The sequence below is a fragment of the Lissotriton helveticus genome, chromosome 8, assembly GCF_964261635.1.
Source record: "Lissotriton helveticus chromosome 8, aLisHel1.1, whole genome shotgun sequence".
NCBI lineage: Eukaryota > Metazoa > Chordata > Amphibia > Caudata > Salamandridae > Lissotriton > Lissotriton helveticus.
The window spans coordinates 1,544,803,061-1,544,823,709 of NC_136069.1; positions in this window are offsets into that span (position 1 = coordinate 1,544,803,061).

The window sequence follows — 20,649 nt, forward strand, 5'->3', positions numbered from 1 at the left end:
TCGGAAGTAAATTATGGAAGTATAAAATCACCAAAATATGTCCGAATCTCCTCAGGAAATTTAGTCTAAACAATATGAAACATACTGGAAATTCCGTTGCTCGAATGCAAAAGATTAAAAATAAAATTTGCAGGGGAGGAGCTTCGCGCGCATCCGAGATGGCCGCTTGAGCACAGGGCTCCCGAGACTCTCGCCGCCTCCCGCATCTATCCTGAATAATATCCTGATTCCGAAGATGGGTTATTAAAGACGCAGCACAGCTGATATACTAGCTGCTTTCAGGAATTGATTTGGACTTCGGGTTCCTGAGCTACGACATCCCGCACTTTTGCGGCCTACCCCGTGGAGATACCTGGGCCTCGAGTTACAGCTGTGCCTGGGCAGTAATTCAATAACAACGGCTGAAGGGGTCCAGATCACGGCCTGAATTGACTTTCAGTTTCGTTTTTGCTATCTGGCGTTGCTCCCCTCCGAGACAGACACTGGGCGCAGCTGGCTCCCGTGCTCACTACATAGGCCTGGTTCCAGCGAGTGTTTGGCTGTGGAACTATATTTGCCTTTATCTGCCTTTGGTGATCCCGTGGGTGAATTCTGAGGAGCCATTTGGACCAGATCTCAGGCGCCCCTCCGGGGCACCCAGCCCGCCATGACAGGCAAGCCCGAGGGTGACAAACGGAAAGTCAAGACCACCTTCCGGGGAGGTGCAACCCAAACTAATGTTATGGATCGCTACACCCATCCTAAAGGATCCCCCGGTGGCACACCAAGGGTCCGGGAAGAGGCGACTGATGACCCTACTGTGTTGGCGGATTTAACGTTGCAAGACGTCATGGGCGCCTGTGGTAAATTAAATTTCCTTATTACCTAATTTCTGAATTTCTATGCTTAATAAATCATAATTTCTTGTCAATGCAAAGCGAGGAGTCCGTGGTGCTCAAATGAAGGAGGAGGAGACCAATAACTCGAGTTAAGGGGAGCGCTTCCAGCACCACGCAGGCACAGGAGCAATCTCTCAAGTCCCTCTCTTGAAGTGGGTGTTTTATTTTCAACAGCAGGACATTTATACAGTCTTGGTCATGAGGCAAAATAGAGGAATAAACATGTCATGGCAGATAGAGGAACAAAAATCAGCAAGAGGGGCAGATTGTGAAGAAATGGGGGCGTGTCTTAGGCTTCGTGAGGGGACTTGCGTTGTGAAATAGTCTGACAGTTGGAAGGGGGAGGCTTCCTCACTTGGGGTTTGTGCTCGTGCTTCATGTCAAAAAGAGGAACTATCTTGTGTAAAACAGAGACCATCTGCTCTCTGGCTTGCAGTAACTATTTCTTAAAACAGGAACTATCTGCTGGTTCTGGGAATTGGCTGAAACACAGGAAGGGGTGGTCAATGAACTAAGATGCCAGGTGCAGGGTGTCTTACAGTTAAGAACAGGAACTATCTGCTGCTGGTTCCCAGAATTGGCAGAACCACAGAAATATGTGTGTTCACAGTGTACAACCTTGTGCTTCCTCTATTAGTTGGTGTGGTTTCAGGGCCTAACCTCGTGCTTCCTCTTTCAGTTGGGGGTGGTCACAGGGCAGTTGGTGTGACAGGCTGAGTTACCAACAATGGACAGGATGTGGCTGAGTCTCTGGCACAACTGGGGGAGGGCACACAGACAGGCTTCTTGGAATTGGCTCGACCACAAGGAGCAGAGGGTTGTGCAAGATTCAATGGGGGTGTGAAGGACAGTTTTCAGACAAGTTTGCTGAGAGCATGTCACACACAAAATGGGTGTTTGTCTGAGAAAAATGGCTGTCAGGCAGAAACAGGGAAATGATGGGGCACAATTGTCAATTTTATTTCCACATTCCCTCCTTGCCCCAGAGTGTACCTACATTATATCTCAATTTGCATGAGATCATTTATACATTCTTGTAACATGATTCTTTCCCTTTCTCTCTGCTGGACAAGTGGTTTAGGAATGCATTTTTCAGCGCATAGACCGCACAGGGCAGGACCACATTGGATGCAAAGGCAGCATCCAGTTATTATCAGGAATATTATACCTGCTGCTGACAGCAGTTGCCATCCCCAGGACGATATTATCTTCCAGAACCAGTCAGACCACGTCCAAGTGCCAGGTTCTTGATGTAAACTTACGGCTATCTTGTGTAATTTTGTTATGGCCGTGTATACAGATGGGGAATTATCAGGAATAAATATACAGCAGCTAGAGCCTATAATTTTACAGGCTCCGCCTCTGTCAGCCAAGATGATGTCAAGGACAAGGCGATTTTGGAGAGTAACCAATCGTATGGCAGACTGCTCCAGGGTTAAGCTCCCAAGGGCAGACGCAGTCTGGTTTACAACAGCCTCTAAGGTCCTTGTCAACCTGCGTATAAGCTTGCTGTTCTGTACAGGGCCAACAAAGAAGAAGAACCCTTTGTTAAAATCTGTATACTGTTCCCATGAGGTTTCCGTTTGGTCAACCAAGGAGGTATCGATCGTTCTTTTATGTCTGACATGGGGCTCTAGGAGGTCTCGGTGGTAAGTGGAAGGGGCCACAAAGACAGGGGGTAACAGGAATGCTACATAGCAAGTTCCCCCCCAGTTCAAGGGCAGCTGCACATAGGCCGTTTGGCCACAGATGAAATAAGTATGGCGAGATGCTAGGAATGAGGACTTTCCTCTGTCTTCAAAACTTATAGTGGTATGACAGTCACTGTGTCCTAATGGAACAGAGCCATTTTTCTGGATGCACAGGTGTCCTTTTACTGGTGAGACCGAGATGGAAGGGGGACCAGCATTCTTTTTAGGTTTGGTATTTAACATCTTGTTGGACATGGTCATGTTCCCTTGCTTGTATTCTTCACTTTCTATGACTGTACCTGTCGCCTGAGGATCTCCCTCCTTATTAGGGTAACAGGCAGTATTGAGTACCTTGTTTAAATCCCCCCAAGGCCACCCATTCTTGCATGAATTATTTCCGTCAGGGCAGGAGGTGGGGGTAGTATCGTCAGCTGTTATTAGGGCGAACCAGGCTTCACAAGTTCCATTATAAGAGAATGGGAAAGGAAAAAGAGGCATCCCTCCCTTTTTCTGGTGAGGTGGGATGCGGCCACATATCCAACAATTGGTGCTATTACTGGCCTGCTGAGTGTGGTGTAGCATCTGTATGAAGGTATTGTTTCGCAAGGCTAGTCTATGGGCTTGTTCATGAGGGGGTAGGTCGTGATAGGTGTGTTCCTGAGTGCTGTTGGGTGTATGAGAGGTGTGTTGTGTTGGAGAAAAAACAGTGTGGAGAATCCAACCAAGACACGTCATAACTGCCATGAGGAAAAATAATACTGTCAAACATATAATAGGACCATTATGTCTTTTTCTAGAGTTCATTTTTTCTTTCTCCCACATAGTCAAGGTGTTAAAATCCATTCCCATGCTCCAACCGCTTCACCACTGGACCGACGCCCAATGGACTTAATTAGCCAGAGTCCGAATGGCAGACCTTAACTTTGATTTGTAATCCTGTTGTGGGGTTAATTCCAAAGGCAATAAAGATTGTTCAGTCACAATGTCAGTGGGATTGGCAGGGCCATCAGCAACAGTGTCTTTTTGTCCAAAATGTTTCCGGCAGTGGCTTTCGTGGAGCCAGCCCTTCCTGCCCTCGACCTTCACTGCTGTCCGTGTTGTTAGTGGTACGAGTCTTGGCTTCTTCCACCTGGGCTGGAGGGGGCTGATCCGGTCGAAGTTCCTCACGAGGACCCAGTCCCCGGGTCGGATGGCGTGTTCTTCCGGGTTGGTTTTGTCAGGGAAGGTGGCAGCAACCTGAGAACAACAAGATTGGAGTGCAGACATCAAGGAAGCCAGGTAGTCAGTCAGCATAGTACTGTCAACATCAGTTATTCTTTTAGGCCTTGGCGTACCCCACATATTTGGTGGTCTGCCAAAGACCACTTCATATGGAGATAAGCCAGTTCTGGAATGGGCTACCATACGCATGTAAAAGAGGGCAACCGGTAAGGCTACCATCCAGTCCACGCCTTTGTCAGTGCATATCTTGGCCAATTTTGTCTTCAAAGTTTGGTTGTGTCTTTCTACTAGACCTGCTGCCTGAGGATGTCTTACACAGTGAAACTTCCAAGTGTACCCTAACAGAAGAGACACTTGCTTCATGGGTTCAGAGGAAAAAGGTTGGCCTTGGTAAATAAATAATTAATTACCGGTACTATTTTTGACTATAATCAATAAACGGTTAGCTCAATAAATAAGAGTCAAGATACGAGGTAGCTAGAGTATACAGGCTTTAATCAAGCATAACGGGACAGGAATAGGACAGCCTGCATGGGAATGGGATGGCAGCTGCCAGGGGCAGGAACAAAGGAAGGCGTAACTTTTAATAACAGAACATTAGTATATATAGTTAAACAAAATACATTGAATTCAATACAGTAGGCGTAGCAGTAGGCGGAGTTTGTAGCAGTCGCGAAAGATAAGGCATAAAGTGATGCAACAAGAAGGCGTGTACAGGGCGTATACATAGACATGTGATGCAAACGTAACAGAAGTGTCATAAATGGGGCGGAAACATGGAGGGGGCTACCTGAGGAGTCGGGACCTCTGACCTAGTGGTGCGCGCAAACTGGCAATGACGTGTTACTAGGGGAAACTGGGGGCTATGACTTCTGCGCTAGAAGAGGAGACTAAAGTCTGGAGTGTCAGAGCGACATGTACCCAAGCATATCTAGTATCTAGTGTTTAGAGAACATGTTGATAGAATCCAAAAGTTATCAGAGTAAAGGCTAACAGACATTAAGACTGGTGCATGCATTATTCTACATGTAGTGCGTGTGCGGGGAATATTCTATGAATATTAATACAGTATTTCTTTTACATGGAGACATAAAGGCTAGACCATGACGGAAACTATTGATGCGATTCAGTAGCTTAGGAATGCAGAGAAGGAGGGCTGGACTGATAACTAGAAACATAACATACTCTTGGCAGACTGGAGGCAGAGCCAGGCCGAGCCGGGCACTGCGAGGTTGGAAGTAAGTGAAGGGTCAGGGATACAGGTGGGGGCTGTATCGCTCCTCGGTGAGGGTTCAGGAAACAGGAGCTGAATCTGAGTCCGGGCCCTTTTGAGGCCTAGAAACGGGGACTTTTCAATGAATTAACGTGCACACTGTGAAACGTGGCAACGTAGCTTTACATAGGCCTGATATTCGTTGTATTCACGAAAACTGGAAACTCACATACTAGAGATGGACACAACTGTAATTGCGTCTTTAATCGATCATAGGGAATACATATGCATATTGATCATGCACATATAACATAAGGGGGGGAACACGTAGGGACACAGAACATGGCAAAATTTACTTTTCCACATTCCCTCCTTGTCACTACGTTTCCATCAGGAAACATCAATATTCATGATACCATCTATCATTTGATATAGCATCATTTGCTCGTCTCGAATTGTCTTGGAACGGGACTTAGAGCAGGACTTAGGACTAGGAATACAAGAGGTAGCACAAATGCCGCAAATCGCAGGGCCACATTGTATACAGAGGCAGCAACTGAATATGATCATTACTGCAATACCTAGAAATGACAATACTTTCCATCCCCAGGCAGATATGATACTCCAGAGCCAACCGGACCATGTCCAGGTGCCTGGATTCTGGTGTAACTGATGGGCAATTTTATGAAGTCTGGTTATAGCTGAATAAACAGACGGCGCGTTATTAGGAATGAAAATGCAGCAACTAGATCCGATGACTCTACATGCTCCTCCTCTATCGGCCAGTATGACGATTTTGGAGCACGACAAATCTCATAGCAGATTGCTCTTCGGTTAAGTTACCTAGAGCAGAAGTAGTCTCATTTACTACTGCTTCAAGGGTTCTGGTTAGTCTACGTATTAACTTACTATTCTGGATAGGGCCTATAAAGAAGAAGAAACCTTTATTGAAATCTGTATACTGTTCTAGAGCAGTTTCAGTTTGATCGACAATTGGGGACTCAATCTCCCTTCTATGTCTGACGTGTACTAGATGTGTGTTTCTGTGATAATCAGATGGGGCTAGAAAAACTGGTGGCAGTAGGAAGGCAATGTAACATATTCCCTCCCAATCGAGGGGCAAACGAACATATGCGGTCTGACCACAAACAAAATAAGAATGACGTGAAGCTTTGAAAATAAATTTCCCACTGTCACTATACTCGACAGTAGTAGTACAATCACTATGTCCTACATGTACGGAACCACTATTTCGGACACATAATTCGCCTTTGACTGGTAGTACTGAAATAGCAGGTAAGTCTGGAGTAGTATCAGACTGAACATTCAGGACCATAAAATTCGAAGAATAATTACCTAAATTATAAACTTCATTTTCTAGATCTAACCCTGTTCTATGGGGGAGACCTTGCTTGTCTGGAAAACATGTTCTATTCAGAAGGGACATATCATTTGAAGATGACGTTAACATGGACCATGCTCCACACGAACCATTATGTGAGAACGGATAAGGAAAGAGTGGCAGAACTCCCTTCGGTGTCTGAAAAGGGGGGAGTCGACCACACACCCAACAATTAGTAGCATTGCTGGTCTGGTGTGAATAATGTAAAATTCTGATGAACGTGTTATTGCGCATAGCAAGACGATAGGATAACTCGTGAGGGGGCAGATCACTAAATGTGTGTTCTACTGTAGCATTAGAAAACTTATTTACATGAGAAATCGGAAAACATAAATGCAATGCATAACTTGTGCAGGTAACCATCAAACTTAGAAACAATAGAAAACTTAGAAAAACGATACATCGGATAGAGTTTTGACTAACTCTCTCACTATGGGGGTCTATCTTATACATGTCAGAAACCTGTCTAACCGTTTCACCCGAGGGGGACTTAGACAATTAAACTGGCTGACTTATTTTACTAGACCGGAGTTTTAACTTATACTCCTGCTGCGGAGTTTTTTCTAACAGGGGAGGCTTGAATTCAATGTCAGTAGCGGGACAGTCCTTGAGAATAGGGCAGTCTTTCGAAATGGAACAATCCTTTGAAAAAGTTTTAGTTCATAATCCATGGAACTTCTTGACGTGAGACAGATGGACCCACCCCTTACGGCCTTCCAACTTCACGGCCGTACGGGTGGTCAGAAGGACTAGTTGAGGTTGCTTCCAGCGGGGCTCCAGCGGACTTGAACGATCAAAGTTCCTTATCAAAACGAGATCCCCGGGGATGACCTCATGCGGTTTCACTTCGGTATTGTCTGGAAATGCGGCGGCAACCTGTGAACGACAAGAGTGTAGGGCAGACATCAAGGAAGCTAGGTAATCTGTCAGCATATTACTGGAAACATCTGTAATACTGCGGGGTCTAGGTGTACCCCACATATTTGGGGGGCGGCCGAATACGACCTCATAAGGGGACAGACCTGATCTGGAGTGTGCGACCATGCGCATAAAGAATAAAGCAACTGGCAGGGCGACTATCCAGTCTACACCTTTCTCTTTACATGTCTTAGCAATACGGATTTTCAGTGTCTGATTATGTCTCTCTACAAGACCGGCTGCTTCTGGATGGCGTACACAATGGAACTTCCACTGGTACCCTAACAAAAGGGAAACGTGTCTCATGAGTTCAGATGAGAATGGCTGGCCGTTATCAGAATACACGACCCTAGGGAGTCCATAACGGGGGAAGAATTCACGAACCAACTGCTTGGCAGTGGTCGCTGCTGTGTAATCTGGAACTGGATATGCTTCTGTCCACCTGGACAAAGCGCATACAACTACAAGGACATACTTGAAACCTCGACATCGCTCCATCTGAATATAATCCATCTGGAGGACCTCAAAAGGGTGGTCAGGGGGCTGGAATCCACCTTGTTCCACCGGGACACTTTTACCTGGATTGAACTGGCAACATATCATACAAGTACGGACTTTCTGCTTGGCTGCAGCTCGTAAGTGTTTGTTAAACCAAAGGTTCTGGATACTGTCTAACATAGCTTTTTCTCCTAGATGTGCTGGACTATGTGCGGTATTGATAATGACTTGAACCATAGAGTCAGGGAGAAACCATGTGGCTTTTCCCTTCGTCAACCATCCCTGATCTGTCTGGACCCCTCCTTGTTCGGACCATTTCTTGATTTCATCGGGAGTAGCATGTAACTGTATGTCGATGACATCTTGTGTAGGATCCTTAACTGTCATACAAGTAGTCTGTTCTGGAGTGGATGTCTGTGTCTTGTTAACTGGAATGTCTGGTGTCTGAGCTGTAAGCTTGGCTGTTCGATCTGCTAGATCATTACCTTGGGAAATAACGTCTGTGACTTTCGTATGTGCTTTGCACTTCATGATAGCGATAGCTGTCGGTAAATGTATTGCATCTAACAGAGCTTGAATGAGGAGACCATGCTGAATCTTGGTTCCATGAGAAGTCATGAAACCTCTCTCCTGCCAGAGCACTCCGAAATCGTGTACAACTCCGAATGCGTAACGTGAATCTGTATATATGTTTACTTTCAGGTTCTTGGCACGTATGCAGGCTTGGGTCAGAGCAACTAGCTCTGCTGCTTGAGCAGACAGGGTGTCAATACGGTGTGTTTCAATAACTTCAGTTTCAGTAGTCACTGCATACGCGGCTACTAGTTCTCCTGTACTTGTTCTCATACATGAACCGTCCACATAAAGTGTCAGGTCGGGATTAAGTAAAGCAATGTCTGTCAGGTCTTGTCTTGGCTTAGTCATAGTGTTAATGACTTCCACACAGTCATGCGTGGCAGGATTTGAAGTAACTGACGGTAACAGTGTAGCAGGATTCAGAACGTTGCAGCGTCTGATTTCTATGTGTGGCTGGAACAGTGTCAGTTCATAACCTGTTAAACGTGCAATTGTCAAGTACTGAGTCTGTGTTCGGTTTAAAAGAACTTCCATGGAGTGTGGAACTTGTACTGTCAGGGGGTGTCCTAATACTATGGAATCACTTTGTCTGATTGCTAGAGCTGTGGCTGCAACTGACTTGAGGCACGCAGGCAAAGCCTGGGCTACTGGATCTAATGTGCTCGAGAAATAAGCACAAGGCTTGTATTGTCCGGCTTGATCTTGTGTAAGAACAGATAATGCTGTACCATCACGTTCTGTGACAAAAAGTGTAAAAGGCTTACTGTAGTTCGGTGTAGCTAGAACAGGTGCTTGGCATAAAGCTTTCTTTAACTCATTAAAACTAAGTGTATGTTCAGATGTCCAAGGGAGGACAGTCGATACGGCTGCCTCCTGTGTCGTTAACTGTATCAGTGGCTTAGCTAGAAATGCATACTGAGGAATCCATTGTCTGCAGTAAGAAGTAAGGCCAATAAAAGCACGTACCTCCTTCTGTGTCTTGGGCTGTGGAAGACTCGCTATCAACTGGATGCGGTCTGGTGTCAACTGCCTACCCCACTTGGACAGTAAGTGGCCTAAGTAGATCACTTGCTGGACACAGAACTGGAGCTTTGAAGGGGACACCTTGTGCCCCATCTCGGCTAGGAAATACAGAACTGTAAGTGACGCTCGCTCGCAATCACGTTTAGAACGGGCTGTGATCAGTAGATCATCGACATACTGGAGCAGGGCAGTGTCAGTTGGCATGTGAATATTGTCTAGTTGTCTTTTAAGTGCTTGACTGTAAATGCTAGGACTTTCTGTGAAACCTTGAGGAGCTCGTGTGAATTTATAGCTCCTTCCATTTAAACAAAAACCGAAAAGGTACTGGCTGTCTGGATGAATTGGAACACTGAAAAATCCATTCTTGAGGTCTATTACAGTAAAAAATATAGCTTCAGAATCAATAGCTGTCAATAGAGATGAAATATCTGGGACTACTGGATACTGGGGTATGATACATTTATTAAGTTCTCGAAGGTCAATCACTAATCGATATACTGGAGGTGCATTTGGATCAGTACGTTTCATGACTGGAATGATAGGAGAATTACATACATTGGAGTCAGTTTCTACAACCACTCCTTGAGCAATGAGTTCGTCAATAATTTTGGATAAGGCTGCTACAGCCTCAGGTGGCAATCTGTACTGTCTGATTTGTGGCAAGACTATACCTTGCTTGAGAGTCACACGATGTGGTGTGATCTGCATAAAACCTACATCAGTTGGACCTTGCGCCCATAAATGCTGCGGAACATTGGACAATCTTGGATCAAAATCTCGTAATACATAGTGACCTTTATAATCCCTTAAAAACATACGTATCCCTTCTGGAGAACAGCAAATAACTGCACCTAATTCTTTCAATGTTTTAATACCTAACAAATTTTCTGGACATGATTTCGTAAGTAACAAATCAGTAGTTCGGGACAATGGACCAACTTCTAGAGTAACTGGCTTTGATATCTCGTTTACAATAGGCTTTCCTGAAAATCCAAGGGAAACATTTCTAGAGCCTGAGAGCGGAGCCCCTGGAACCTTGTCATGACTGATAGTAGTCCTACTTGCCCCTGTATCAATCAGAAACTTTCTGTCTTTCCCTAATACTTGACTATGAACATAGGGACCCTCTTGATCTACAGGTATCTCGATGAGAGGCACGCCTACCTCCCTCTCTAGGCTGTTTCATGAATACGGCTGATAATCTGGATACTCTGTCTGTGCATACTGGTACATCTGTTGTGTAACGTGCTGTGTTGCAGCGATAGGCTGCGGTGCTGGAACTGTCTGTTGTGCATTCTGTGGTGACTGAGAAGTCTGTGAAACTTGTTCTTGTCTAGGCGGACGTGGTCTTTCTTTAGTCTTACCAGTAGCTATGTTGTGTTTCAGAACTGCACACTCGTTTATAAAATGACCTGGCTGTTTACAATAATTGCATGTCCCTTTAACGGGAGCTGCAGGATGACTGGCTTGATTCGGACCCCTCTTCTGACTGTCTTGTGGAACAGATTGTGCAACTAGTACTTTCATTTTCGTGTCTTTCATACGTCTCCTTTCGTGTTCTTGCTCTTCCCTGATTCTATTCTGGTGATACTGGAGCATCTGAAGCATCTGTGACGGGGTACTAGCTTGCCAAGTACTTTCGACTTTCAAAACTCGATTTTTAACTTGTGGACTTGAATTCTCGACTAGTTTAGTAACAAAAAGATGAGGGTATGATTCGCTACCTGTCTTTAAACCACTGTTGATAATAAAACATTTCTCAAATCTAGAATAAAAATCACTAGTATCTTCATCCTGTTTCTGTTTGCATGCTGAAATTGCATCCCAATCTTCCTTTTTCGTGGCTAATAACCTAGGCAAAACTTGAATCAATAACTCTGGTAATTCTTTACATTTGTCCCCGAGACCGGTACCTGGTACTCGTATCTTATCTTCAGCTTCTAGAGCTGTCCAATCAATCTTTTTCTCTCCCACCTCCCATTCTTTCTCCTTGAGTTTCTCATATACCCCTGCGGGCAACAGGACCTTCAACATTTTAATGATATCTGGATACGTGTATTCTCCCATACGGAGCATGTCTTTTAATTCTCGATGGAACCCTGCTGGATCTTTGTCGTGACAGGGAATTAATTTCTTCATCTCTAAGAGTTCCATCTTTGTAACGGGGGTGTAAACAAATACTCGTTGCATTTCACCAGCCGGTGTCCTAACTGGGTGTACTTCTCGTAGCGGATGCTGTCTATCTATGTAAAACGGTTTACTTTCTGGAGGTGAGACGTGAACAAAATGCGGGTTCAGAAGCGTTCTATATTTGTGGCGCTGTTCTAGAATGACACTAATTAAATCGGTACCTAAACCTTTCCATTTATACTGGAGTAACTCATTCAGAACATCATGTAACGGACCTGGATCAGAATGCTGACCCTCATACAATGTAATGAGGTGCTGGATCATATACATACCCACCAGTCGCTGCTCGGCTGGGGGCAGTTTCAGAAACATTTGTGCCACTATTTCGTCTGGAAAAGTGGTAGAATCAGTAATCCATCGGACTGCTGATCGGGCTAGTTCTTGTTCATGCATGGTGCTACGTTCACTATAACCGATTCGTGGTTTCAGAATGTGATCGGTAGCTTGAAATACTTGTTCTAGAGAACCTTGTTCTGGTGCTGGATGATGAAAGACTTTCTTGTGTTCTAGGCGTGAATGTCGGTCTGGAAATCTAGATTTACCTACATACGCTATTCTGGCGGTGTTCTCATCTTCTACTTCTTCGGTATCAGATTCGTTTTCTTTCTCGCTTACTAGTGCTTCCTTACGTTGTTCGTGTAACCTTATTATTTCTTTACGTATTTTCTTGTACATACTCTCTATACTACTGAGGGTCCTGTGTTTACCCTCCGCTATATTATCACTCCACCTCGTCAGAACTTTCATTTCGGTCGGATCTTTAGTCGGATAATCTTGTTCCCTTATTAAACAATTAATTAGAAACTTTAATAGCATAAGCTGGGTCTCAGCTTTCCTTAGAGACATGATTTCGCCAATACTTTCTGGATCTTCTCCTGTACGGATGAAACAATACATTCTGTCTAGATCTTCTTTCATATTCGGTAGGGTGGCCAAATACTCGGTCACCCGTCTTACACGCAATGAATATAAAATAATCATGGGCGGATTTTGCGGATTCGCAATCCGCGAATTTGCGGATTTGCGTATTCGCGGATTGCGAAAATCCGCGAAATCCGCGAATTCTCGCGGATTAGCGGATTTTTTGGGGGTGTGTGTGTTCGCACGGGTTTCTGCAAGTTCGCGAGGGTTTTGTACTATTTCGCAAATTGCGAACTTACTTGTCGGGTCGCCAGTTTAGCGAACTTGTTGTTTGTACGTGCCCAGCCTGTTTGCTAAGCTTTCTTCATCACTGCCACCCTCTGTCACCACTGGCACTCTCTTTGGTCACCCATGCCACCCTCTGGCTCACCCATGCCACCCTCAGTGTCATCACAACACCCTCTGATTGACCACTGAGTGAACAAACACCTGCTAAGTGCCTTAAGTTTTGCAAACAACAACACCTGCCCTGCCCCAACTGACATTAATGAAGGCTGGCACCTGCTTGTCTGCTCCCTTTCCTTTTTGTTGCAAATGCAAAGTAAATATTTTTTTTTAACAGGATGCAATGGCATACTTGTAACTATTCTGTGACTGTCAGAGCAGGGTCACACAATAGTTGCAAGTAGGCAACCGGATTCTGGAGGGCCCCTTCAGGAAGCACTACAGGTAAATGGTTACAAATGATGAGCTCGAACTTTTGCACCTGCTCGTTCGTTTTGTTTTTGCAAAACTCGTTTTTCGGTAATTTCGCCCTATTCGCGGGGCGCGTCGTAGTGCGAACTGGCCCGTGGAGGCCGCGAACTCGTGCGAGTTACCTCAAGGTTGAGTATGGGCGCCGCCATTTTGTTTGCGTGACGTATTTCCGTTTCCGCCCGCTAAGTGTAATCTCGCCCGACTCGCGCCTTGCGAATACAAGTTCGCACGACTTCGCGAGAGAAATCGCGTGCGAACTTACTTACGCGCACGTGATCGGGCCGCCATCTTGTTTTTCATTCATTCCTATGTGTCTGGGTATGGTGTTTCTATCCTCTCTATATCTCTGCCATCCTTTGCTTGTTTTACTATTGTTTTGATCTATTTAACTTATTTTCTATCCCTGTATTTTTCTAGATCTATATTTTTGTGTTTTAGGCTATTTTTGTTTACTTTTGAACTACTTTTTTAAACTTTTACTTTCCTTCTTCCCTACTCTTATTCTTTTTCATTTTGTCTCTTCTTTACTGCTCACACCTGCCCAGAACATGGTCAAGACAGCTGTGAAGCTGCCCAAGACGGCCCCCGCAGCCCGTGCCCGGCTCCCGTGTGGTCGATTGAGGGCGGAAATGGTGGTGCCCCGGGAGATTTTCAGCCCTGAGGAGGTGGGCGCACTTGTTTTTTACGTGCAGCGCCGTCTCCCCAGGACCATCGCGGCAGGCGGCAGGATTGCTGCTGGTTACACCAACAGCCAGGAGCGACGGAAGCGGTGGGGGCAGGTGTGCCGGGCCCTTTTTAAGATCACGGGGGTCCAGCGCACCTACAATCAGGTCACCCACCGCTGGACCGACATCCTTGACCGAGAGCGTGACCTGCTAGACGTGCTGGGAGTGGAGGTCCCCGGTCTTGGTGAGTAGTAGTAGCAATTTTTTCATTAATATTTCAAAATCTTCTGTGCATTTCAGGTGCACTGTTCTCCTTCTCTGTGCCGGTGCCACTGCTTATTTGTTATCTATTTTGTGTTCATTTAATTGGGCTGAGTATGAGTGTATTTTACAGAACTGCGTAATGCTAGACACAAAGGGGCAGATTTACAAGCCCCTTGTTCCACGTTTACACTGCCTTACCTGACGCACAGCGACGTAAACGTGGCGCATCCCTGCGAGTCATGTACAACGTGATGCATCTAAGGAGATGCGCCACGTGAATGCCTGGGCCTGCGCCTCAATGGGTGCGTTCCCACGCAGGGGGGCAGTGGGGGGTGGGTGGTGCCGGTCAGGCAGATGTGTGCCTCGCAAAAGTGCCTGCGTGAAATCTACAAGATTTAACGCAGGCACTTCCGCGACGCTGCTATGTCAATTCTTTATGCCTGCTTGCTTGAAGCAGGCGTAAGGACTGATGCGGTATGTAGAGTATTGGGCAGCCCTGAGCACTGCTATAGTTGCATTGCGCCCGCGAAGCGACTCTAGAGATGCGCCCCTATTTCGTCACGAGATGCGTTACGCATCTGCCTACCCTTGCGCCAGGGTTTGCCGCATTGTAATAGCGGCGCATCTGCCGTGACGCAAGGTTAGTTTTGCGTTACGTATTTGTTCTGGTGCACATCTGGAGGTGTCCAGCTCAGAACTCGTAAGTATGCCCGTAAGTGTCAGATTAGCAATTACCTGCGCATCCCTGCAAAGTGTGTGGCACGGCAGCACCACCCATGGTGCGCCGTATTTACAATGCGGCACACCATGGTCCCAAAACGTCACCGAAGCGTTACGCATCGGTGCCGTAAAGGCGGCTCTTTGATGGAGTTGCGTTGCAACGATGGCGCAGCTCCAGCAATGCTGCGTCAAGCCGTAAGTCTGCTTCATGCAGGCGCAGGGTTTCAGTGACGCATCATTGTCCTAAATGACTGATTGAAATTTTATATATTCCCCATAGCCACTTTTAGCATGCGTTCCTGCGCAGGAACGCCATCCCTTGCGATGGAATGCTCCCTAATGGCGCAGGGTTTTAGAATGGGATGCATCTCCCATATGCGTCACGTTGTTAATATACGCCAGACCATGGCGCCTCTCTTGTGGCGCTGCGTCACAAAATTGACGCAAGAATGGAGCAGAAGAGCTGCAAGGGGCTTGTAAATCTGCCCCTAGAGTAGAGGCTCAGGTGCAGTCCTTCCTTTGTAGCCCTCTTTTTGGATGAAATAGTAGGTTCTTGTTCTTTCTAAATGTTTGATTTGGTTGACAAGGACATCGGCAAGCAGCAATCATCAATGTTTTCTGTTATTTCTTTCATGTTGTACGTCAGGTCCGCCCAGGGGCAAGCGGACCGAAAAATCTGATGCAGCAGTGGCTCCAAAGGAGGAGGATGCAGGCCAGGGCGGCGAGTGCTCCTTTGCTGGCCCCAGTAAGTTTTCATTTAAATATAGAGGACCTATTGTTGTCCAAGCATTCCTAATTTAATTGTTTCGAAATAGTGTTTAGATAGGAGCAAAATCAATAATCCTACTGTTGCAGGGACAATTCTCCACAAACCGAACTATGGACACCAAAGACCAGAGTAATAATATTTCAGAGTGGCGTGTTTGGCACACTGTATAAATAAACCTGGTAGTGTCAGCAGCACAGATTCCTCCTTCCAAAAAATGCAAAACTTTTCGCTCAGTCACTCTAGTCTGGACTCTCTGGAGGAAAAACTACAGAGTCAATTCAAGTTTAAAAGCTTTATTAAAAGTTTAAGTAAACACATATATTAAAAAGTTTGTTGGAAATGGAAAAGTGCTTGGTGCAGAGTTGATGAGTACTGGATTGGTAGAAATTTCTTGTGGTCAAGTTGATGTTCCTCTTGTCCTTAGAAGTCCAGTTTCTGTCTGTTCAGAGAAAAATAATGTGTGTTAAAATTAAGCAAGCATTCAACAATTGTGACAAAAAAATTAAGCAAGACAACAGCTTTCCCTGGAAGGAGGGACATTTACTTTAGACTAGAGTAGACAGTCAATTAATTTTTCAGTTGTTTTCACATTTTTTCATTCATAGACCAAATACTAGTGGAGTGGTGTAATCTAACATTCTTAAATCTACTTTGTAGGTGGAACATCTGGTGGCGGGGCCAGCTCGGATGTGGTCATCATTGACTCGGAGTCCGAGGGTCAATCTGGGGAGGAGGCGGCGCTAGAGGAGTCGAACCAAGAAGAAGTACAGACTGTGAGGAAGGAGACAGTGGCGGTGGCGAGTACAGGTAAGCTGGATCATGGTACTATCTGACTCTTAGATAGGATATGATGTGTATCCAGTGGTGGCCCAGTGACAAATTACAATATGGTAATTACAGCAGGCTGGGACCGAAAGACAGATAGAGGCAGAGACAGAGAGAGAGGAAGACAGAAGGAGAGATAGAGAGGGAGGGAGCCAGAGGGAGGGTGAGGGAGGGAGACAGAGAGAGAGAGACAGCGAGGTAGAGGGAGACAAAGGGAGACAGAAAGAGGGAGACAGAGAGAGAGAGAGAGAGAGAGAGAGAGAGAGGGAGGGAAACAGACATATCGCCTGGGCCTGGTGCAGATGATACGGTTGCTGGTGTGGTTAACGGCTCAGAGGAAAAATCACTCACTTCTGCCACATCTCTTTCATATGAAAGAGCACCAAACCAATGATACAAGTGAGTTGTGGGAAGGGAAATGGTGATTCAAGCGCCCCGCCCTGCGGACGCCCATGATACTGGCCTGAATAGTTTTGTACTGCCCTGGCTAGTTGCTAGTTGTACTGTGACACAACTTCCTGCTGAATCATTTTGTGTTAATCATATTCCTAAAGAGCATTGCTTACAGATTATGTCTTTCTTTCTTCATATAGTTGGCAATACTAAAACCTCCAAACCAACGAGGAGTATGCTGGCTGTACCGGCCCGGCAACGGAGGCTGGAAGCAACTGTTGCTGAATATCGGCGACTGGTGGAACTAGAGGGGGACGACACGCACTCCAGTGCATCCAACTTAACATCGTCTACATCCTCCTCTGTTACCCCACGTTCTGCCGGTAAGCACAGTGCTCCAGCGAACCGGAGCCGTGCCGGAAGACGCCACCGCCGAGCAGCAAAAGCTGCACCTCGCAGCACTGTTAAAGGTCGCTTGCGCCGTGCACTCCGCAGAGTGTCAGACCTAGAGGCGGAGGTCCAGAAATGGCACAAATATCAAAATGTGGTGGAGGGCCTCCGCCTAGAGCAAGCCATCCTCCAAGAAAAATATGATGCCCTGGCCCTAAAGCATGATGCCCTGGAGGCCAAACTTACCAGCTTGCATCCCTAGAGTGTCCCTTGCCCCTTTTTTTGAGACTTTTGGGGGGTGGGAATTGGGAGTTGGGTTTTTTGGGGACTTTTGAGGACTATTTGTTGGGGTTAGGGAGGGTCTTGCGGGAGATTATTTTGTTAGGGATATAAATATACTTTTTCAAACTTTATCTGAGCATACCTGTTTTTTTACTACTTTTGAGCTGGGTGGGTGGTGGTTTTGCAGCTAATTTCATTTAACTGAACACTGTCATCGTGTTGGTTCACGTGCAATAGGCCAAATGTTTTCCTAAGTAAATGCCTGTCACAGACTTTGTTAATTCAAGAGCCCTAGGACTTTGCTGCTAGTACCACTGTCACTCTCTCGCCTCTCCGAATACTCCATTATACTACCTCCCATCCAAAAGCTTATCTTACCTGTAATTTGTGTTTGAGGGCTGGCTCCACCTGGAATTCACAGAGTCCTAACGCGTTCTGCAGCAGGGCCACAACTGGAGTTTCCCGGCGTGGATTTTCTGCAAATCAAAAGCAATCAACATTAGAAATGTGGTAGCGGTGCTGACACAACCCTAAAACCTAGAAGCCCCAGAGACAGCACCCCTGAGACAGGCAAGCGAGCAATATAGCGCCTACACGTTCACGTGCAATAGGCCAAATGTTTTCCTAAGTAAATGCCTGTCACAGATTTTGTTAATTCAAGAGCCCTAGGACTTTGCTGCTAGTACCACTGTCACTCTCTCGCCTCTCCGAATACTCCATTATACTACCTCCCATCCAAAAGCTTATCTTACCTGTAATTTGTGTTTGAGGGCTGGCTCCACCTGGAATTCACAGAGTCCTAACGCGTTCTGCAGCAGGGCCACAACTGGAGTTTCCCGGCGTGGATTTTCTGCAAATCAAAAGCAATCAACATTAGAAATGTGGTAGCGGTGCTGACACAACCCTAAAACCTAGAAGCCCCAGAGACAGCACCCCTGAGACAGGCAAGCGAGCAATATAGCGCCTACACGTTCACGTGCAATAGGCCAAATGTTTTCCTAAGTAAATGCCTGTCACAGACTTTGTTAATTCAAGAGCCCTAGGACTTTGCTGCTAGTACCACTGTCACTCTCTCGCCTCTCCGAATACTCCATTATACTACCTCCCATCCAAAAGCTTATCTTACCTGTAATTTGTGTTTGAGGGCTGGCTCCACCTGGAATTCACAGAGTCCTAACGCGTTCTGCAGCAGGGCCACAACTGGAGTTTCCCGGCGTGGATTTTCTGCAAATCAAAAGCAATCAACATTAGAAATGTGGTAGCGGTGCTGACACAACCCTAAAACCTAGAAGCCCCAGAGACAGCACCCCTGAGACAGGCAAGCGAGCAATATAGCGCCTACACGTTCACGTGCAATAGGCCAAATGTTTTCCTAAGTAAATGCCTGTCACAGACTTTGTTAATTCAAGAGCCCTAGGACTTTGCTGCTAGTACCACTGTCACTCTCTCGCCTCTCCGAATACTCCATTATACTACCTCCCATCCAAAAGCTTATCTTACCTGTAATTTGTGTTTGAGGGCTGGCTCCTTCATTTCTTCATTTCTTCATTTCTTCATTGTGCAGAATCCAGGCATCAGCATTATGGGTAATGGATAGGGTGAGTCTGGAGGAGGAGGACTCAGGATAAACGACCAGGACTGAGTTCTTGTCAACTAACTGTTGTGAACCTGAGGAATGCTGCGGCATCAAAATCAAGATAGTTCTGTTGATGGGCTTGTTGTTTTATTGGTTGATTACAGTTTTGTTGGGAATGTGATGAAGCACTTGCTAAAGAAAGACAGACACACAGGAATAAAAGTGAATAAGGAGGACTATTTACAATTAATGAATGATTGAGTCATTTTCAGAACTCGCTGTCAGGGAAGCAGAACTCGTCCTCATACTCTGCTAAATCATCAGTCGGGGTTACTTCTGGTAACTGAGGAGAACTTTCCTCGGGTAGGGCGGTGTCCTCTTCTTCCTGCGTGCATTCTCGTACTCTGTAATCTGGTGGTATGAAGTGCTGGTTCATCTTTATCAAGGTGAGCCGCTCCACATTTGCGGGCAAGAGGCGGGACCTTTTGGAAGTCACAATGCCACCAGCAGAACTAAAAACACGTTCTGAAGACACGCTTGCGAGTGGGCAAGACAAGTAATTGATAGCCAGGTTGGTGAGCTCTCGCCATATTTTTCTTTTCCCATGCCAATACGCCAATGGGTCCTCAGTAATATTGACCTCTGTTGAGTCATCCAGATAGGCCTGCACCATTGAAAGAATGTCCTCCCGGATTCCTGTACTTTGCACTTCTGTGTCCTTTCTAGGACCAGGAAACCCTAGCTGAGTTAGCCAACTCGCTTCAGACATATCGCATGCGCCTGGTGCAGATGATACGGTTGCTGGTGTGGTTAACGGCTCAGAGGGAAAGTCACTCACTTCTGCCACAGGCACAGATGGTGAAGTGCTTTTTTGGGACGCCTGATCGCCTGCTGATTCACTAGTAGTACTGTCTTCTCCTACAGTTTCCTTCCGTTCTATTTCAAAACGAATGGCTGACTGAGCTAGCCAACCTTTGTACTCTGTAACATCCGATGTTTCAAAAGGAATTATTACTTTGCCAAACAATGGCTTTTTGTAACGTGGATCCAGAATAGTAGCACAAATGTAGTGCTGTTGTTTCTTGATATTTACAAGCCGTTCATTGCTAACTAGGCGTTGTAATAATCTCTGCGCCAACTCATGTGCTTCGTTCTTTCCAACGTCCTTTAATTGTGAAGACACCACCTTGACTTGGTGCTCGAGCTTCAGCAACAGTGGGATAGCTTTGCTCAAAGAACAGTCCTCCCTGCTCACGTCACGCGTGAAGACCTCAAAAGGCCGAAGCATGTCTGTCAGGCTTTTAACTAGCTGCCATTGCTCCACCGCTAGCATCATTCCTGTCGTATCACCACCCAGGTTGTAGAAATACTCATTGACTACTGGAAACAGCTCATGCAGACGCTCAAGCATGTAGAAGGTTGAGTTCCAACGTGTTGCTACCTCCTGGATAAGTGCTTTCACTGGCATTCTACGTTCATTTTGCTTGCGCCTCAGCTCCTTCCGGGCCTTAAAAGAATGGTTGAAATGTGTGCATATT